The 22818-nt window shown below is 40.8% G+C and overlaps 1 long non-coding RNA gene and 5 other non-coding genes across 6 annotated transcripts; 1 reads left to right on the top strand and 5 right to left on the bottom strand.

Annotated features, from left to right (window-relative positions):
* The first annotated feature begins 11 nt into the window (after positions 1 to 11).
* LOC145006415 (uncharacterized) lies at positions 12 to 6337 on the top strand. The gene is made up of 3 exons (XR_013662886.1): positions 12 to 369; positions 5467 to 6138; positions 6225 to 6337. It is a non-coding gene; the product is annotated as an uncharacterized LOC145006415 (long non-coding RNA).
* LOC145007823 (small nucleolar RNA Z196/R39/R59 family) lies at positions 3116 to 3201 on the bottom strand. The gene has a single exon (XR_013663186.1). It is a non-coding gene; the product is annotated as a small nucleolar RNA Z196/R39/R59 family (small nucleolar RNA).
* Positions 3283 to 3365, bottom strand: LOC145007821 (small nucleolar RNA Z195/SNORD33/SNORD32 family). Its single transcript, XR_013663184.1, has one exon. It is a non-coding gene; the product is annotated as a small nucleolar RNA Z195/SNORD33/SNORD32 family (small nucleolar RNA).
* On the bottom strand, positions 3471 to 3560 carry LOC145007838 (small nucleolar RNA U31b). Its single transcript, XR_013663199.1, has one exon. It is a non-coding gene; the product is annotated as a small nucleolar RNA U31b (small nucleolar RNA).
* On the bottom strand, positions 3687 to 3779 carry LOC145007844 (small nucleolar RNA U31b). The gene has a single exon (XR_013663205.1). It is a non-coding gene; the product is annotated as a small nucleolar RNA U31b (small nucleolar RNA).
* On the bottom strand, positions 4024 to 4095 carry TRNAH-GUG (transfer RNA histidin (anticodon GUG)). The gene has a single exon. It is a non-coding gene; the product is annotated as a tRNA-His (tRNA).
* Positions 6338 to 22818: the final 16481 nt, after the last annotated feature.

Consider the following 22818-nt stretch of genomic DNA (forward strand, 5'->3'; position numbering starts at 1 on the left):
ACAACGTATATCACATTGTTTTGTAATTAAATTAAAGACTACAAGGCTTTTGTAAATAAAATTTCAAAAATACCTTAAAAGCTCAAACAAAGCCATCCAGAAAGGGCTAGCGGCGCAACTTGTTGCCCGTTTGCCTTCAATCGATATGTATTGAACTGATAGTTTATATGTAACATTCAACCAAGACGGGTTAAATGAATCGAAACAAAAAGGCCCTCAACTACCTTAATCAATTCACTCGTTTATCACGTTCATCAGTCGTCCTCACCCTCGTTCTCTCCGCTTACTCTCACTGTGTGTGTCGACCGTTCACCAAGGCCATCGGCGTTCTTCCCGTTGCTGGCATCTCTTTCCTCCATCTCCGATCAGGTAAGTTTCACCTCCGATTTGGTTTTCCTTTTTGTGTCGATTTTTGTTTCTCATCTATCATTTATTCCACTATATTTGATTTGTTCCTTCAATTATCATACCTGTCGATTTTTCTTTGGTTTTCCGTCCACCGTATCTGATTTGTTCCTTTGATCATCATACCTGTGATGTTCTGAAATATTGATTATCATACCTTTGAGAGTGTATGGATTGTACCGTGTTGATGAAAATTGATGAGATATTGTGTTAACAGGTATAGATTTGTGAAATTGATGAGTTATGGATGAAATATTTGATCAAACTGATAAAAAATTTTTGTTCATACGGACCGATTTGTGTTAACCGGTACCCCTAAAAAAGCATTTTCAAAAACTCCTGTTGTAAAAACACTCTTTACAAAAATTTCATGAAAAGACCTTAAGGAGAATCCTAAGTCATAACTTAACATTCTATTTTGATTTTGTTTTCAAACCTTCTTCCATGTGATGTGGGTAGATGATACATAAGCATAATGTCATGCTACATTATGAACAACGGTTAGCGGTTAAAACCACCTATCAAGACAGATAATAAACAGAGAAAATAACTAAATTAACATATACAATATATAGCTGGTCACTTGGTTGTTGGTTGCTAAATCACAAACAATAAAAAGATAACACAAGCTTTCATTGTATTTCAATCAAAACACTCATAAATACCAAAAGATCAAAACCATAACCTAATGGTTTCTAGAGATTCGAGAGCCTAACCTCTCCCGAGGTATGAAATACACGATTTCTCACAAAATAGATGATGATACCAAACATACCCTCTACCCTCTTATTGTTGGATTAATAAAAACTTGATCTTTTAAATAACCAACTATTAATTAAAACACTTCTCACTTTTAAATAACATAATAGAAAACATCTCCCATCAAGAGGAATCTAATTACAAACTAACATATCAATTCTCAACATTATCAACAATAGCAATATGCATCAACAAACTCCAAACTCCAAAACATCATCACATCAACAGCAAAAGGCAGCAACACGCAAAAACATCATCCACCAAGAAAGTTTCCTATTGAATATTCAGCATTAGAAAGATTTAAAATTCAACAAAAAAAACCTGTCATTTCGGACATGTAACCACACTACTGTGGCATAATAGAAAAATACTATCACATCATTTTAAGGGGCTAAAAGATGAAGAAATATAACAAAGTAAAACTAAAATATCAAACCAACACATAAATATTAAGATATAATTGTATCTCAATTAAAATTGTCAAAACCAACATTTCTTTTCACATCCATATCCTGTTAAACGAATGCTGACATTTGTCGACTTGTGGAAGATTCCAAAGTTTTGGAATCTTCCACAAGTCGACAAATGTCACATCAAACTTTGGAATCTTCCACAAGTCGACAAATGTCACATCAAAACTTTGGAATCTTCCAAAACTTTCACCTAAAGGTCTTAGAACACTCAAATACTTCTTAGTTATGGAAATAACAGGAAGCCAACCTAATAGCATACATCACAACTTAAAAAATGTGAAGCGTGCATTATAAGAAGATTAATTCAAAAAAGTTTTCTTCCTTTTAAGCTAAACTTGAGATTAAGATGCTATTACTTCCCTTTACTCTATGCACCTACAATAGACAAAAACCACAACAGAAATCGGCTACTACAATATTTTGCCAACAAGAAAAGTCAAAAAAAAAAACTATCGATTATCACAATGTTGCCCTTGCCGAAAACTACTTTTAAAATTAAATAGTTACCATACATAACTACAATATTTTGCCAATTTCATGAAGAAGGTCTGCTAAAATGATAGCAAACAACATGAGTTCTAAAGGAATATCTCCAACTTGTAGCTCTTCTCTTGAAAAGGCTCCCCTTCCAGCTCATTCAACAGCTGAAAGACATTCAAACTAATTATTGCATTCTCAAGAATCATAGTTACTAGATCCTGATTTGAACACATTGTAAGGATTTAGAATGTACATGGATTAATGTTTCTTGTGGGACCAAAATCATAAATAAAAAACATGAGCAAGGTGTTCACTTCGTTGTTAAATACCTATGAGAAAAAAAACCTAAATTTGAAGTCAAAGTATACATAAAAAACCATTTTTTGTGGAATTTAGAAAATGAAGTTCCTACTTACAACATACATACCAACTTTGTGGGCGATGTCATTTGTTAAGTTTTAAAATAAAGTTTTTACTTTTAGCATCAATGATTTGTTCCTGCTGGGCATGTAGCCAAAAGAAAGGAAAGCAAAAACGTGTTTAGAAAACTCAATCACTGATATCCGGATGTGTGGTATAAGTTTAAAACCCAAAAAATGCAAGTAACCTTGGCATTAAATCGAGCACCTGGTGGGCATTGGCACAATCTTAGTCAACCCTTATTAAACTTGCATTCTAGGAAGGAAATCAAACATAAACACATATGGTAATTTAGGAAAATAATACATATCAAGAAACAAACTCAAACAGTTATGAACTTTAAAATGTCTTACAAAATTTTAATCATATACGAATATTTGTTTTTACTGGCAAAAGATAAAAAGTGTGAACAACAATAAACAGTAACAGTATGCTTTTTTAAAATATCAGCAAACTGTGTCGCAAAGTCTGTTTTCATCACTATCTGCCCATCTAACGAGATGCATTATACATTAATTAGGTAAAAGCAAGTTCACAAACAGATTGAAATAAAAATAAAATAACAAAAAAAACTGTTGCATAATCTCAGCCGAAAGATGGTGATCAATTCAAGTTAATCACAGATAAACATCAGTGTAAAAAATAATTTACATCATTGATTGCATCAGCTTCGTTTTTGAAACAAGTATGAATGAATGATTTGACAAAAAATAATATCAACTGGGGATTAGATGAGTGGTTGCAAAAGAGATCAGATGGTGATGCATGTATTATATATCATCATTTGATATTACAGACAAAATGGGTAAATAAATCATCACGTCAATCAATTACCAAACCACAGCATCTCCAAATTCAGTTATAGCCAAAAAAAAAAAAATTATAAATTTTGTATAACAGTTTGAAATCTATTCTGTATAACTTGAGGAAAATGAATCAGATTATGAATATGTCTATCACCATTGAGCAATGTAATGATACAAGGCTCATAAGACTGGGGCGACAATAACTCTCATCATATTCAGAACAAAAAAAACTTCAGATTTAGTATATGGAAAATCGAGAAAAATATATTCAAAGACCTGGTTGCCAGTGAAATTATTTTATGTTACGATTCTGAAAATCGAAGGTTCAAAACAAGCACAAATTGAAAATTCAGATTACGAATATGTCTATCAGCATCGAGCGACGTAGTTGTACGAAGCTCGTAAGACTGGGGCGACAATAACTCTCATCTTATTCAGCCAAAAAAGATTTGAATTTGGAAATTATAATTGCAATAGATAAAAAACAGAGAAGAGAGCTCACGAATCGTTATAAATTGCAACCAACGAGAACAGATCTGCAAGTGGCAAAGCTTATTGTTACAGATTCTCTGACTTGTACAAAGAAGTTTTGTGATATGATCGATTTAGGGTTTTGACATCGAGTAAGGTTTTCAATCTTTGACATTTGAGCAGAAAATTTTAAAAAAAACGAAAAAGTTTGTGGTTGCTGGGATTCGAGCCCAGGTCTCCACGGCCACAACGTGGAATTCTTACCACTAAACTACAGCCACATGATGTGGTATGTTTCATGAAAAGATATAATTATACACATACTTATATTATAGCTATATTTAAAGGCATTTTTGAGGTAATTTAGACTTTAGATGCATTCTATGGAATTCATTAGAGGTATTATTTTGGCAGTATATTAGGCCAACCGGTATACTAGCAACGAATCCAGTCGTGGTCTACGTGGCCATGAAAAACAGTCTTGCACACTAACCCGACCGTTCGTGGTTACCCGTTTTAGTGATAGTTTGTGGTGAGGGAGGACGAAGGGAAATGCCCAATCGTATTCCCCTTCTCTCTCAATCTTCTCATGCCTCTCTCTTCGCTATTAGTGGAGAGTATTCAGGTGGTAGGGGTGGTTTGTGGTTGCTGAAATGGTTGATCTAGAAGCTCTCCATGACTGTTGTCATAGAGAGTATAACAGATGGTCTTAGAGGTATTGTGGTTGTATTACTTCAAATAAAAAGTATCTTACAAATATTTTTTTTTAATTTATAAAAATATGTTTAGATGAGTTTTTGAAGTTACTATTATATTATAAAAGTTTGTTAAAATTACTTTGATATAAACTCAACATAAAAAATAGTGTATCATCATCCCATCTTATAAGAATCTAATGCATATAAACATTAATTAATCACTAGTTGTTAGACACGTATGTTATACGGGTTGGATAAAACAAATAAAAAGTTAAATATAAAGGTTTAAACAAAAATTTATTTGAATTTAAAAGAAAATGTGAAGTAACTAAACATTTATAAATTCCAAAATCTTAGTATAATGATAAATATGAAGTAACTAAACACTTATAAATTCCAAAATCTTAGTTACTTAGGAAAATGTGAATATGGTGCTAACCCATGAAATTGCACTTTGCACCTTGTTAAGCCGTTAGTGGAGCGTGTGTGGTTAACCGGCACACTAATCTGGACTGACAGTGCGTGGCCATGGGTAGCTTGATGTTAATCATAGATCAATGGAGTGTGTGTGGTTAACCGGAACATTGATTAGGTGGTTGTAACATTGGGTGTACCAAGCTAATTTGCATGGTTATTCACACCTTGTGTGTGATCCTTGGAATCTCTATCACAAACTTGAAGGGCACACTCGAGATTTAAACATGCCATTAAATTGTTCAATGAATCTCAAAGGATCTAGGAGTTTCAATTCACTTAAAACCTAAAACTCTTTTTCTTTTTTTCGTGGTGGAAATTGGTAAATCGTCATTTACCTACCTTCAAATACTTTGTGGTTTGGATTACGACATCCCTCTTCCAAATTGTAAAATATTGTGTTGGGCCCTAACCTTAATATTTCATTTTGGGTGTTATATTAAGGACTTAAATCAACTAACTTGAATTTCTCCCTTGTAGATGTCTGCCTCAGACAACTATGGTCTTCCCAAATCTTCTAGAACAAGCTTTCATTCAGAAGATGATGTTCCATGATTGGATCGTGGAAGTGAAAATCATACTTCATTTCGTCCACCTCCTCCAATTATTCTCCCTGACCCACAAGCTTGAAGACTTGAAAAGTTTAGGATCACTCAATCCATATTGAATTGTAAACACAAAGATGGATGGCATGTATGTACTCATGTCTTGGACATGAAGTTGCATATTGATAGGCTGAGGATGTTGGGTGTTGTCTTCCCAAAGAATTTAGCTATTGATTGGGTTCTTCAGTCACTTCCTGAGTCATACAGTGAGTTCTTTAGAGACTACTATGTGACAGATCACGACATGAACCCAATTGATCTCGCCTATTTGCTAATTACCGCTGAATCAGCAATGATTTGGCACAACGGTCAAGCAAATTTGACTGAAAGATCTACATCCAAGCTGACATGGACATCCAAAAAAAGATTCCTTCTCCTAAAGGAAAGGAATTTTCTATGGTTAAAAGCTTTGAACATAAGAGAAAGGCCAATTCTAAGACAGTTCCATGTGAGCCTATGTGTTTCTACTATCAAAGAAAAGGACATTGGAAGCGAAGCTACCCTGACTACCTGAGAAGTTTAATCAGATTGTATGGTTCTGCTTCAGGTAAGTCTACTATCTAACTCTATTAAGTTCCTAACTGTTGATTCTTAATACATGATGTGATATGGTTGCATTTTGATGTTTTGTAGGATCATGCAAAGGGAATGAATCTTAAAGGAAGAGTATGTTGAATCTGATCACGAAGATGGATTTTAATCGCATGGTTCGAAGATCGGATTTTTGAGTTGTTGCTTAGGAGGTATGATAGATTGCTACTAAATATGTAATAACATAGTTTTCATTTGTAATTACATTGTAAGGAAAAACAAATTCCGCATTTATTAAATAAATAAAATTTTGTTTTTTTATTTTATTATTATTTTATTATATTTCCTTACTATAACAATCGTCTTCCGAGGTATAAATTTATTTAAATTCTCAAGTTTTATTTTGGGCTATAATAGAATTTTATTTTATGGATTGGGCCTCTTTGCTTTGGGCTGAGGCATAGGCTGCCCATAAGTCGTATGCGGGGCGTAACCCGTTGTACGCGCGGCGTAGCGCCTAAATGAAACACGGGGATGAGAAGTATACGCGCAGCGTACCATATGGTACGCCCAGTGTACGCGGTCAGAGGAAAAAAAACCTAATTTTAAGGGTTTAAGGCTATATAAACCCCATTATAGCCTCCTTCCTTGTTTTCCCATCAACCTCCTTACTCTCAAGAAAACCCTAATTCGTTCTTATCCTCTCTTTGTGTGTAAAGAAGCTTTTTTGAGTGTTTCAAGGAAAGGACGCAGTGAAGAAGGAAAGGAAGAAGTTGAAGAAGAAGCTTGAGCTCAGAGATCTGGACTTAGCACCCTCTTGCTGCAACGTTCACGAGTGCTTACGAATATGATTTGAGCATTGGATTAAACCCACGCTCACTTGGATCGCTCCATGAATTGTATCACGAGTAATTTGTGAGACGATAACATCTTATATTCTTGAAACCGAGATGTGTGAGTTGTATCTTGCGAATCGGTTGCACATTGATAATATGTAAACGCACCAGTAACTTGGTGTTATAAAACATATTGTTGTGTGTAATTCGGTGAGTGAGTGCAAGCGAGCATTGTATCAAAGTTTATCCGTTCCTTTTATCCAAAGTAGGATAAAAGCAATATCTTTGGGCCCCTCGATGGTTTAGTGATGACAAACGTAAATGCTCGGTCGGGCTATGGCTAATTTGATTTGTTCAATTAGTCTATCGTCATAAATCAGAAATCGAGAAGTAGTACAAAGAGAATGATTAGAAATCATATCTCATACGATATCTAGAATGGAGGAATATATGATCCCTTATCTAAGGACACGCGTATCTGATAGGATCAGAGTTGACAGCGGCTTTGGAAAGCTACGATTGCAGATCGGGATCTGAAGTCATACGCAGAATAGTTGTTAGACTAATCCAAGTGGGAGACTGTTGGATTAGTGTCTAAGTCCATAACTATTTTGGTATGTACTTGACCCGATGGTGCATGGTCCTTTTGGGTTGCCTTCACCAAAGCAACTTGATTGGAGAAATGAATAAAGAGAGAGAGGATAATATGATTTATTAATATGTTATAAGAATAATATATTAAAGGAGAAATCATATTTGTTTAATTAATATTGGTCAATAATTAATTAAGAATTAGTTTTGTGATCAAATGTAATTAATTAAACTAGAGGGGCTGATTTGTAATTATGTGATAGTTACAAAATAAGGTAAGGATTATCTTATTTATATGGTGGACGAATTTAAGGTTGGAAAGCCTTAGAATTCGAGTATGATAAGGATTCAAGGATTATCTTATTGGTTGCTTAATGGATAATCAACTAGATAAGGATAATGACTGAAACCCTATCTCTACACCTATATAAACACCCCTAGGGTCATGAATTCGTGTATCCCTTCCCAAGAGGTCCTAGATACGAATTCTAACCTCTCATCTCTCTCTTTATACCTTCTCCATTTGCTCTTGGTGTTTGTAAGCCATTAGAGGAGTGACACTTGTGACTCTAAGCATTCCAAAGTCAATCCAAGGTGGAGTTGTGATTGTTATTGCTATATAACAATCAAGGTATGTTCTTAAACCTAATTATATGTTAATGTCGATTTCCATATGTTAGAATTAGGGTTTATAGTCTTGGATTCAAAGCATGTACAATAGAGAAACCTAGATCCAAGCATTAGGGTTTGTATGAGCACATAGGATGTCTTATGACCAAAACCCATCAGTGGTATCAGAGCCTAGCTTGGTTTCAATTGTATTGATGCATTGTATAACTGGAAAATCGTTTTTTGGGCTTTATAGCTGAGGAACTCGGCGAGTAACACAGTGTACTCGGCGAGTAGACCTCAACTCGGCGAGTACAGTGTGGTACTCGGCGAGTTCGAGCGTCAGATAATGCTTATCTCGGGATTTCTTGCTGTTTTTGCATTTGGATAGTTACCTTATCATGTTAGATCAATATAAATCCGATTTTATGATATATATGACTATATTCTTGATCTAATTAAAGATAATTATCAATTAACAAGATAATTGTTTCCTTATAAGATAATTGATTAATTATTTTGAGTAAATTGATAAATTGTTTTGCAAGAAATCATTAAATAAATCAAATATGGATAATTATGTGATTAAATGTTAATTTAAAATTATTTGTTATTTGATCCTTGTTGTTATGAAAGGTTTCATATTTTCCCCTTTAGGTTTTATAGTTTAAATTTGAACCCAAAAGTTTTGAAGTTTTGAAATTTAAATAGTTAAAACCCTAATGTTTTGAAAAAGGTTTCAAAACTTGCCCTCAAGTTTTGGAATTTAAAAGTTGATTAAAAGGTTTAATTAGAAATGTTAAATTCTAAAACCCTAGTAATGTTTTAAAAAGTTCAAATCACACCCTTATGGTTTTATTAATTAATTAAGGAGTATAATTAAAAGAGGTTTAATAAATCCATAAAAGTTTTGGTTAACCATTTAATTGAATTAAAAGTGTAATTGTTAAAGTTAACCACATAGTATTTTAAAAGTATAAAATGCACCCTATACTATATATAATATTAAAAGTCTAACATTATATATATGTATGAGTAAAATTCAGTCTTGCCGTTAGTAGGCCTCATTCACGAAGCTGGTCTATAAGGGGTGTTTAAGGAAATTGCCTATAAAATGGCGATTGAATGGGTATCCACTCTTACCCACCGCACTCTTGACTAGTGGAGGGTCGTTAGCCGAACGGGTAGGATAGGACAAAACCTTCCATTATAAGTATAATGAAATACAAAGTAACTAAATGTTTTTCAAATTCCCAATCTTAGTTACTTAGGCAAAAGTGAATTGATGCAATTCCATGAAATTACACTTTGTGCCCTTGCGAAGACGTTAGTGGAGCGTGTGTGGTTTACCGGCACACTAAATGGTTCTAAGCGAAGGTAGCAAAGGGCGACTCAATGTTTGTCATAGTTCGGTGGAGCGTGTGTGGTTTACCGACACATCGAATAGGTGATTGTAACATGTGAGGGCACCATGTAGTTTGTGAAACGACCCAAAAACACGACCCAAAAATTTTCGTTTTTCCATATAATCAAAACCATAATATAAGTATCATAACATAATCACATGCGATGTATCCCCAAAACACAATAAAATATTGTGCGGAAAACTGTATCATACTACATCAATCCAAAACATCAAGAGACATCCCCAGGATAAAAGTTATGCTGCGGTGTGTGCGATGCTGTCACCCCGAGCTCTTCCCTTTGCTTGCGGAAGTACCTGAAACCAAAACTGAAACTGTAAGCACGAAGCTTAGTGAGCTCCCCCAAACTACCACATACCATACAATAATATATAAACACATATTGGGCCTTGCCCACTGCATCGGGCCGAAGCCCGGAACTGCATCGGACCGAAGTCCGGAACTGACTGGGACCTTGTCCCCTGCATCGGACCGAAATCCGGAACTAACTGCATCGGACCGAAGTCCGGAACTGATTGGGACCTTGTCCCCTGCATCGGACCGAAGTCCGGAACTAACTGCATCGGACCGAAGTCCGGAACTGACTGGGACCTTGTCCCCTGCATCGGACCGAAGTCCGGAACTAACTGCATCGGACCGAAGTCCGGAACTGACTGAACATGGCATAGCATAACACATCAACTAGCATAACACATATACGACATGCTACATCGGGCCGTGGCCCGGAACACGTAATACTTAACACATAAAACATAGCACACAAATCCTGTTCGAACCACGAAGGCATCGAACATACTAACTGCTGCATCGGACCTAAATCCGGAAACTACTGCTAACTGAACGGGCCGGCATTGTGGCCTTAGACCCGTTCCTACTGGAAGAAAACTCACCTAGTAAGCTGGCTGCTGAGTGTGTGGCTCGGAAAGCTAACGGCGGCTGCTCCTGAATCTCCTCGGCTACAAGTCCATAAACACACTCAATCAAATACTAAACACTGCGCTTGGGGTAAAATGACTCTTTTACCCTTGGTCAAAGTCAACTCTCTTTTGGGCTGACTCGCCGAGTTGGCCACCCAACTCGCCGAGTCCTACTCTCACTTTTCACTTCTACTCACTGCTACTCGTCGAGTCTGGCATCGACTCGACGAGTACCCTCTTGATCCAAGAACTCAGACAATCTTCATCCGACTCGCCGAGTCGTATGAACAGACTCGACGAGTTGTTCTTGATCCCAAGAAGATTGCCTTGGACTCGCCGAGTTGTATGAACAAACTCGTCGAGTCCCTCCATCACTGAGTCCACTCTCAACTCGCTGAGTCCACTTCCTGACTCACCTCGTCCACTCGACACTGATAAAACTGAAGGACTCGGGACTCGCGACCCGACTCGTCGAGTCATTCTTCCGACTCGCCGAGTCGCCGCCATGCAACTGATTTTTACTTGATTTTGTTTGAATCCAATGCATACAATTGATAGATCTGAGTCCAATAAGCTGTTTTACCACGTAAAGTTTCCAACTTTACGTGCACAACCTCATGAATAAGGGAAATAAGGCTAAAAGATGCATAAAATGGATGGATCTATGGTTATCATGCAATATAACTCCAAAAAGACAGTAGATCTGGGCTCTACAACACCCCAACAATCAGATCCATAGATATATCAACTTAATAAGACGTTCATGCAAGTGAAAGGCTTGAAACAAGCACCAACTAGCTCTTAGGAGAGCCCTAATGGAAGTTTAAAGCATAATATGAGATGGAACTCCGAAAATACCTCAATAAATTCTGATTTGGCCTTGGATCTTTGTACTACAACCCTTCTCCTTGCTTCTTCCTTCTTCTCCTTCTTCACACCTTCACAAAATGGCACCAAAACACATATAAGCTCTTCAATGGAGGTTTGGGGCTCTATCACTGCATTCTCAGGGTGAGGGAGGCGAGAATGGGGGCTATAAGGTGGTATAAATAGTGGGCAACCCGGGGATTTTAGGGTTTCACCCAGACAGATGGACTCGCCGAGTCGGGGATATGGACTCGTCGAGTCCCCGGCTCACACGTGCCCTCAGGCGCGACCCTACTCGGCGAGTCAGGCTAGAACTCGTCGAGTCCCTCTTGAAAAACTCACTATAATTACCAATAAATCAACATACCGGGAACGGGTCGTTACAATTCTCCCCCACTTGTCTCAGACTTCGTCCTTGAAGTCTGCTACGGCTGGATCTGCAAATAACTCCGGGTAGTGCGCTCTCATCTCCTCCTCGGCCTCCCACGTCCATTCAGACCCCTTCCGGTGCTGCCACTGCACCTTTACTAGCTGAATTACCTTGTTCCTCAAGGTCTTGGTCTTCCGTTCCAGAATCGCGACCGGCTTCTCGATATAATTTAGGCCGCTATCAACCTGAATGTCCTCTAAGTGAACGACTGCTGTTTCATCCACCAAACACTTCCTCAACTGCGACACGTGGAAGGTGTTGTGTATCAGACTAAGCTCCTCAGGAAGATCTAACCGATAAGCAACCCGACCCACCCGGGCCAAAACCCTGAAGGGACCAATAAATATGGGGCCCAATTTGCCCCTCTTCCGGAACCTGATGACACCTTTCCAAGGTGAGACCTTCAGAAGAACCATATCTCCCACCTGGAACTCCAAGTCCGAACGCCTCCTGTCGGCGTAGCTCTTCTGCCGACTCTGCGCAGTCTGCAGCCTACTACGGACCTGCTGGATCAACTCAGTCGTCTTGAGCACCACTTCGGTGCTCCCGATGACTCGCTAACCGACCTCGCCCCAACAAATCGGGGTCCTGCACTTCCTGCCATATAACATCTCAAAAGGAGGTCGATCAATGCTCGCATGATAACTGTTGTTATACGAGAATTCCGCTAACGGAAGATACGTATCCCAACTGCCCCCAAAATCTAGAACACATGCCCTAAGCATGTCCTCGAGAGTCTGGATCGTCCTCTCGCTCTGCCCGTCAGTCTGAGGATGAAAAGCGGTGCTGAAATGGAGACGAGTACCCATCTCGTCGTGGAATCGCTTCCAGAATCTGGACGTGAAACGAACATCTCGGTCCGACACCACCGATACCGGCACTCCATGACGTGCCACAATCTCTCGCACATAGATATCGGCTAACTTTTCTGCCGATATACTCTCCTGGATCGGAATAAAATGGGCACTCTTCGTCAACCGATCCACTACTACCCATATCGAGTCCACCCCGCGCGCGGTCCTAGGGAGTTTGGTGACAAAATCCATGGTGATGTCCTCCCATTTCCACACGGGAATGTCTAACGGCTGCATCTTGCCGTGAGGTCTCTGGTGCTCCGCCTTGACCTTCCGGCAGGTCAAACATCTCTCCACATACCAAGCGACATCTCGCTTCATGCAGGGCCACCAATAATCAGGTCGAAGATCTCGATACATCTTCGTCGCTCCTGGGTGGATAGAAAATCGAGACTTATGAGCCTCGTCCATCAATACTTGCCGTACCCCACCCCAGTACGGTACCCATATCCTACCATGAAGTGTCAACAAACCCCGACTGTCGTAATCAAATGAAGCTACTCGGCCCACTATCCTCTCACACTTCTGCCTCTCCTCCTTAAGGCCCTCCATCTGAGCCTCCTTGATCCGCTCCAACAACGGAGTGATCACTGTCATCCTCATACACAGATCTCTGATAGGGGCCGTCGACACCTTGCGGCTCAGGGCGTCGGCCACCACATTGGCCTTCCCTGGATGATAAAGGATCTCACAGTCATAGTCTTTCAGCACGTCTAACCATCTCCTCTGTCTCATGTTCAAACTCGGCTGATCCATAAGATATCGCAAACTCTTGTGATCCGTGTAAATAGTACAGTGGACCCCATAAAGGTAGTGTCTCCAAATCTTGAGGGCAAACACAACTGCCCCCAGCTCCAAATCGTGGGTAGGATAATTAGCCTCGTGAGGCTTCAACTGTCTCGAGGCATAAGCTACTACATGGCCTCGCTGCATCAACACTGCTCCCATACCTGTGATCGAAGCATCACAATAGACTACGAAATCCTCTACTCCCTCTGGCAAGGTAAGGATCGGAGCCTCGCACAATCTCTGCCTGAGAGTCTCGAACGCCGCTTGCTGCTCAGGCCCCCAACGAAAAACCACCGACTTCTTGGTTAGTCGGGTGAGCGGCACTGCTATCTTGGAGAAGTCCTGAATAAATCTCCGATAATACCCTGCCAACCCCAGGAAGCTCCGAATCTCAGATGGAGACCTCGGGACCTCCCACTGCATCACGGCCTCAATCTTGGCCGGATCTACCAAAATACCCTTCTGGTTGACGAGATGACCAAGAAACTGCACCTCGCGCAACCAGAACTCACACTTGGAGAACTTTGCGAAAAGTCTCTCCCTCCTCAAAGTCTCCAACACCTCCTGCAGGTGCTCCTCATGCTGCCCCTGGGTCTTGGAATACACCAAGATGTCATCTATAAACACTATCATTGACCGATCCAGCATCGGTCTGCACACGCGGTTCATGAGATCCATGAACGCGGCTGGGGCATTGGTGAGCCCAAATGGCATCACCACGAACTCATAATGACCATACCGGGTCCTGAAAGCAGTCTTCTGTACATCCTCATCTCTAACCCTCATCTGATGATAACCGGAGCGTAGATCGATCTTGGAGAACCAAAACGCTCCCTGAAGCTGATCAAACAAGTCATCTATCCTTGGCAGTGGGTAACGGTTCTTCACCGTTACTTTGTTCAACTCCCGATAATCAATGCACATACGATGCGACCCATCCTTCTTCCTCACAAATAAGATCGGCGCTCCCCAAGGCGAACTGCTCGGCCGAATGAAACCCTTGTCTAACAGCTCCTGAAGCTGTGTAGACAACTCCTGCATCTCAGGGGGAGCAAGTCGATACGGTGCCTTGGCTATCGAAGCCGCACCAGGAACTAGGTCGATCCTGAACTTAACCTGCCTCTCTGGAGGTATCCCCGACAAATCCTCGGGAAACACATCCGGGTAGTCACGAACAACAGGAACATCATCAATCGCCGTCTTGCCCTTCTCCCGGGCATCCAAGACGTAAGCTACAAAACCGGCGCAACCCTGCTGAACATAGCGCCTCGCCCTCGCGGCGGAACAAAAGATCGGTCCTCGCTAGGGCCTCTCGCCCTGAATCACTATCTCTCCCCCACTGGGAGTGCGAACCCTCACTAGCTGTAGCTCACAATCAATCACCGCCCCATTGGGACTCAGCCAATCCATGCCCACAATAACTTTATTCCCACGCAGGGGAATAGGAACCAGGTCCACTGAAAACTGCTCATCAAATATCTGAAGGGAACACCCTCTATGTACTCTGCCGACCCTCACGGTCCTATCATCTGCTATCTCAACCTCTAGTGGACAATCCAGCTCCCCTGGAGTTCTGCTAAATCTCTTGCTAAGCGCAAGCGATACAAATGATCGGGTAGCCCCCGAATCGAACAATACCAAAGCAGGGATGCCGTTCACCGAGAACGACCCCGTCACCACATCAGGAGTCGCTCGCACCTCCTCTGCTGTCATCTGAAATGCCCTGCTCTTCGCCACCGGCGCATCAGCTCGGCCCTGCCGGCCATCCGTAATCCTCAGGGTGGCAGGGGCAGGTGCAACCACCTTCCCTGCTGCAGCTAAACTGGGACACTGGGACCTTTTGTGTCCCCTCTGATTGCACTGAAAGCAAATCAGTTCCGATGCTGTAACCGTAGTAGCAGGGGCCGTATAATCCCTACTCATATGCCCAGTCCGACCGCACTTGTAGCAGCCGGAACTCCCTGCCTTGCACGCCCCCTCGTGCAATCTCCCACACTTGCCACACCGACCGTGGCTCTGCTGACCCCTGGACCTGTGATCTGAAACCTTGGGCTTTTTGCCCACACTGCCTAAACCCGAAACCGCCTCCGGTTTCCTCTTCTTCTCCATCTCGAGATCAATCTCCCTCTCTCTGGCTCTGGCAATCATGTCGTCCAGCGTTTTACAACTGGACCGGCTCACAAACATACGAATGTCACTTCGCAGCATCTCATGATAACGAGCCTTCTTCATCTCCTCATCGGCTGCATACTGAGGAACAAGAAGGGCCCTCTCCCTGAATTTGGCGGTGATCTCCGCCACTGTCTCGGTAGTCTGGGTAAGATCCTGGAACTCCCTAGCTAACTGTTGCACCTCGATGACCGGTGCAAACTCCGTTCTGAACCTGGTAGAGAAATCAGCCCAGGTCATGGCATCTAGTGCCGCATCATCCCCGATGGCATGTCCGACCTCCTCCCACCAGTCTCGTGCCCTGTCCTTCAGAAGACAGGACGCCAATCTGACCTTGTCCCCCTCGGGACATCTGCTAGTGCGGAATGCGTTGGCCACATCCGCCAACCACCTGGTACTCGCTATGGGGTCCCGTGCCCCATGATAGTCAGGAGCCCCGCATGCCCTGAACTCCCTGAACGTAAGTGTGCGCGACCCCATCACGGCCGCCATCTCGGCACAGAAAGTACTCAATCTCTCATCCATCAGCTCTAAAATACCCTCCTTGATCGAAACGAAGATCACAGGAGTCTGCTCTAGTATGATGCGGGTAACCTCAGAAGAAAGGAACTCCCTAGCTTGCTCATCCATCTGCCCGGCCTCCGGGCCTAATCCCGATCCTGATCCCCCTCCGGCATCTGAACAGCCGGCTGCTGGCCTCGGACGCAAAACTACCATTCTGAAACATATCATAACAACATCAGAACACTGAAATATCTCAAGGGATCATGATACTACTACTAGCTTCCTAGTCTTGTCTTGGCCTTCCTTAATTCGAGTACGGATCCTCTGCTTTCAGTAGTATGGGCCCCTACTACCTTCCACATCTATCCGCACTTTCCTCAAGAACTGCCTTGACTCCACCAAGTCACTTCTACTACTGCCATTCTCTGCTACTCTCATCCTAGGCTTGCCCTAGGGAAACTTCAAGCTCAACGCGACTGGTCCTCAGCTGCTGTAGGTCTCCTCATAATGCCAGTTAGCCACCACCTAAACACCATCACATGAGGTGAGGATCAGATAATCCTTCAAGTAAAAGATTCGTCCCTACAACGGTTGGACTCAAACAAGAGCTGCGCAATAGGGCCAGTTCCAGCACTCTGGGATTATTCAAACCTGATCACATGTGGTGTGACGTGTTCACCTAATGGCTAACTCCCACTACTCAGAACCCCACCAAGCACGAAGCAAGCAGCATTCGGACAAGGGAAACAGACTCAGGCAAAACTATTCTTATAACAAGAAACTGCACTAGCATCGGATGCTAAGCTCATACTATCAGGCATAACCTAAACAGGCTATCCTACTGCTGTCTACTCAATTCTAGCATGCAATACTCATAAAGCTGTAACACATAAGCAGGCACATAAGGCATTCTCCTAGATCTTTAGCCCTATACTAGCATGCTGTTCTACTGAAACTGAAACTGAACAAATAACTTGTATGGGTAATTTGGGAGTACTTACTTGAGCTCGGCTGACCGCATGCCCACACCTCTATCTTGAAAAAAAACAATTCTTTCTTTCCAAGTGCTTTCAACATTCTTTTTGTAAAACATTTTTATCTTACTAAAATCTTTTGTTTCCCTTAGTTTGAGTTCAGATACACCCGGAAGTGTATCCGAATCCCTCAAACCAGGGCTCTGATACCAACTTGAAACGACCCAAAAACACGACCCAAAAATTTTCGTTTTTCCATATAATCAAAACCATAATATAAGTATCATAACATAATCACATGCGATGTATCCCCAAAACATAATAAAATATTGTGCAGAAAACTGTATCATACTACATCAATCCAAAACATCAAGAGACATCCCCAGGATAAAATTTATGCTGCGGTGTGTGCGATGCTGTCACCCCGAGCTCTTCCCTTTGCTTGCGGAAGTACCTGAAACCAAAACTGAAACTGTAAGCACGAAGCTTAGTGAGCTCCCCCAAACTACCACATACCATACAATAACATATAAACACATATTGGGCCTTGCCCACTGCATCGGGCCGAAGCCCGGAACTGCATCGGACCGAAGTCCGGAACTGACTGGGACCTTGTCCCCTGCATCGGACCGAAGTCCGGAACTAACTGCATCGGACCGAAGTCCGGAACTGACTGGGACCTTGTCCCCTGCATCGGACCGAAGTCCGGAACTAACTGCATCGGACCGAAGTCCGGAAATGACTGAACATGGCATAGCATAACACATCAACTAGCATAACACATATACGACATGCTACATCGGGCCGTGGCCCGGAACACGTAATACTTAACACATAAAACATAGCACAAAAATCATGTTCGAACCACGAAGGCATCGAACATACTAACTGCTGCATCGGACCTAAATCCGGAAACTACTGCTAACTGAACGGGCCGGCATTGTGGCCTTAGACCCGTTCCTACTGGAAGGAAACTCACCTCGTAAGCTGGCTGCTGAGTGTGTGGCTCGGAAAGCTAACGGCGGCTACTCCTGAATCTCCTCGGCTACAAGTCCATAAACACACTCAATCAAATACTAAACACTGCGCTTGGGGTAAAATGACTCTTTTACCCTTGGTCAAAGTCAACTCTCTTTTGGGCTGACTCGCCGAGTTGGCCACCCAACTCGCCGAGTCCTACTCTCACTTTTCACTTCTACTCACTGCTACTCGTCGAGTCTGGCATCGACTCGACGAGTACCCTCTTGATCCAAGAACTCAGACAATCTTCATCCGACTCGCCGAGTCGTATGAACAGACTCGACGAGTTGTTCTTGATCCCAAGAAGATTGCCTTGGACCGCCGAGTTGTATGAACAAACTCGTCGAGTCCCTCCATCACTGAGTCCACTCTCAACTCGCTGAGTCCACTTCCTGACTCACCTCGTCCACTCGACACTGATAAAACTGAAGGACTCGGGACTCGCGACCCGACTCGTCGAGTCGCCGCCATGCAACTGATTTTTACTTGATTTTGTTTGAATCCAATGCATACAATTGATAGATCTGAGTCCAATAAGCTGTTTTACCACGTAAAGTTTCCAACTTTACGTGCACAACCTCATGAATAAGGGAAATAAGGCTAAAAGATGCATAAAATGGATGGATCTATGGTTATCATGCAATATAACTCCAAAAAGACAGTAGATCTGGGCTCTACAACACCCCAACAATCAGATCCATAGATATATCGACTTAATAAGACGTTCATGCAAGTGAAAGGCTTGAAACAAGCACCAACTAGCTCTTAGGAGAGCCCTAATGGAAGTTTAAAGCATAATATGAGATGGAACTCCGAAAATACCTCAATAAACTCTGATTTGGCCTTGGATATTTGCACTACAACCCTTCTCCTTGCTTCTTCCTTCTTCTCCTTCTTCACACCTTCACAAAATGGCACCAAAACACATATAAGCTCTTCAATGGAGGTTTGGGGCTCTATCACTGCATTCTCAGGGTGAGGGAGGCGAGAATGGGGGCTATAAGGTGGTATAAATAGTGGGCAACCCGGGGATTTTAGGGTTTCACCCAGACAGATGGACTCGCCGAGTCGGGGATATGGACTCGTCGAGTCCCCGGCTCACACGTGCCCTCAGGCGCGACCCTACTCGGCGAGTCAGGCTAGAACTCGTCGAGTCCCTCTTGAAAAACTCACTATAATTACCAATAAATCAACATACCGGGAACGGGTCGTTACAGTTTGCATGGTTATTCACACCCGCTTTGTGATCCTCGGCATCCCAGTCACAAACAAGAGGGGCATATCGAGATTTAAACATGCCATTGAAATGTTCAATGAATCTCAAAGGATCTAGGAGTTTTCATAGATTTAAAACTTAAATTTCTTTTTCGTTTTTCATGGTGGAAACTAGTGAATTGTCATTCACTTACCTTCAAATGTTCTGCAATTTGGGTTACGGCATCCCTCTCCCGAGTTGTAGGATATTGTGTTGGGTCCTAGCCTTGGAATTTCATTTGGGTGATTTACCAAGGACTCAATCAATCAACTAACTTGAATTCGTTTTTCTCCCGATGTCAAAGTTCGACAACTATGGTCTTCTCAATCCCGTGGAACAAGCATTCCACATGAAGATGATATTCCACGATTCGATCGAGGAACAAGAAATCATGCTTCACTTCCTCCTCCTCCTCCTCTAATTATTCTCCCTAACCCACAAGATTGTAAAATTGAAAGGTTCAATATCACTCCAGCCCTTTTGGCAAGTAAACATAAAGAGGGCAAGTCGGTGTGTGCACACGTCTTAGGGATGAAGTCACACATTGATAGATTAAGAAGGATGGGTTCTTCAGTCACTTCCTAACTCGTATAGTGAGTTCGTAAGAGAGTACTATATGATGAACCACGACGTGACACTTATAGATCTCACCTACATGCTTATTGCTGCTGAATCAACAATGGTTTGGCGCAATAGAAAAGCAAAGTTGATTGGTGAATCTGCCTTCAAGACCTCTATGGATATAGACAATGACAATGAAAGACATGCAATGATCGAAAAGTTTGATCATAAGAGAAAGGCGATGTCTGAAGTAGTTCCATGTGTTGTTCCAAAAGAGTCAATTTGCTTTTATTGCCAAAAGAAGGGGCATTGGAGACGAAGTTGCCCTATTTACCTAAGAGATCTAAGAGATGGGAGAGTCAAAAGTATGACTACGATTTAGGTAAGAATCCACTATCTAACTCCATTAAGTTCCTATTCATTGATTCTTAATACATGATGTGATAAGATTGCATTTGAATGTTTTGAAGGATCGGTGAAAAGAAAGGAAACTTGATAAGAGAGCAAGATGAATCTCATCACAAGAGATGGATCTTGATCGCATGGACTTGAAGATTGGATTTTGAGCTTAGATAGTTATGATAGAGTTGTTAGAAATTTTCCTTTTACATAGTTTTCAATGGATTTTGCATTGTAAGGACAAATGTTTTTCCGCTGCTTTTATAAATAAAATAATTTTTGACTTATTTATTTATTTGTTTACTTCCTTGCAATGAAATCGTAATGAAAATTGGTGTTTGCATATTTCTACAACGAATGGATGTGATTCTTAGTTATGTTATTTATGGAAATGTCAAGAATTTACCAAATAGGGAGAGTTTCTCATCGCCCAAGTTTCAATTGGACAGAAACTTGGAATCATGCAACGTGGATGCACGATGAATGAGAAATTACGTATTTGGAAATTAGACTAATTCATTGACAAAGTGTCAAGTGAAGGACTAGGAGATCGAGTACACAAAGTTGTGTGTTGATCAAGTTCACCATATGAGTAACAAAGATATTCGTCATGATTTACCAAAGGCTTAGTAAATATGATTACACTTACAAGCTTAAGTGTAATTCTGAATTGATTAAAGAGTTTAGATCAATAGTAGAACGAATAAGAAGAATCAAGTAGGCAGAAAGATAAAAGTTTCCCCATTCTAAGAAGAAGGGAGAGTAGCTTTTATGCTTTATGATAAGTCTTATTGATTAAGAACCATATCTCAATTGATCCTCTAAGTGAGTCTTGGTACAATTGTATGTCCAAGAAGAGGAATCAAAGATTGAAGAAATGGTCAAATCAAGAAGTCAATCATACTTCATTTCAATAACAAGTCTTAAAGTTAAGATTGTGACATGTGAGTGAAAAGTATTAAAGGTTTATAACATTCATCAAATGTGGAAAGTTGTGATGTCTTGGATAAGACAAAAGACCAACTAGGACCAATTTGTGAAGTGTTTTAATAAAAGCTACACTAACTCTTGAATATTTGTTTGTCAAGAAATGTTTTGACAAGAGAATCTTATATGTCAAGGAGTCAGTGGGAGTCTTAATAGTCTTGAAAAGTTTCAATAACAAATCAAATAAACCTTATCGATTATCACTAGCACACGAGTTGAGGTTTACAACTTATCGTGAAGACATTATTTTGTTTCTGTGCCAATCCAATCGAGTTAATTATGCATGTGAGTCCTATGAGTTCTCATTTGAATGCATAAAAGGCAAGGACCTTGATCAATGGAAAGTACATTGATAGGAAAAGGTGAGCTGCTTAACTACTTGGAAGACGTGGTGGGCAGCTGTGCTACCATAAGGCAAGAAATCAAGATTAAAAAAAAGGCTCGGTCCATATGAGTTTGAATTTGTCGTAAACTTTGGTTTTAACAAATTCACATGGATAGGAACAAATACACCATTTAAATCTAAGTGTCATAAGATTTCCTCCTTCATGAAAATGATTGTGAGGAAATGCTTTCACTAAGAAAGATTTTAAGAAGATAGTGATTGTAAAATTGCATTCTCGAATTTAATCATGGTTATGGTATCCCTTTCCATAATTTGAATTGTGAGGTTTGGCAATTAGTCTTAATTGTTTAGACACACATATCAACTATCAAAGGCAAAGGTTTACAAGTTCAAGAAGCCTTGATAAAAGATTATCAAAGCACTAAGTATTAGAAACATGAACTTAAGAAATTCGATAAGTATTGTTTTTCTGAAAGTTAAGATGTTTATGAATACATGTCGAAGCTAGTGGTAGCATAAGTGTTATGTTTTATAATAATCATCATGATAGTGGGAGCATAAATGTTATGATTGTATGATTATTAAGGCACGTATTGCATAGTTGGCAATATTAATTATAGAAAACAAGAGTCATACTTTGCAAAGTTGTTAGAGTTGAAAGGTTGTTTTGCTATAATTAAGGGAGAGAATATTATGGTTCATTTCAAATCTAAAGGATTAGGTTGCGGAATGTTAATAAATTTACTCAAAGGTACATAGTGTGTTCTTAAAATTTCGATTATGATTACGGCATTCCTCTTCACAATTCGAATTTTGAGAACATAGCAAATAAAACATTGTGCATCATGTCCCATACGCTTCGGGTATAGGATGGATTGCAAATGCTTTAATGTTTAACCATTCTAAAATTTTCCAAATGTCTAGCGCATTTAGAGGGAAAAGGGACTAGAATCGGTTTTGACTAAAATAATTAAACAACTATCAAAGGACAATCCAAAGTTCGACGAGGATTGGTCGCTTGTGAGTAGTTGGTAGTATAGTATTGGAAATTATGGAAATGTTTCCATATTGGATGGACAATATCGACATCATTACGAATAGATAAGATTCTATTAAGAAATTAGTTGTCATATGGAAAATATGGAAGCGTGTCCATATTGGGAA

Source organism: Lactuca saligna, chromosome 7, assembly GCF_052625555.1.
Source record: "Lactuca saligna cultivar CGN05327 chromosome 7, ASM5262555v1, whole genome shotgun sequence".
Classification (NCBI taxonomy): Eukaryota; Viridiplantae; Streptophyta; class Magnoliopsida; order Asterales; family Asteraceae; genus Lactuca; species Lactuca saligna.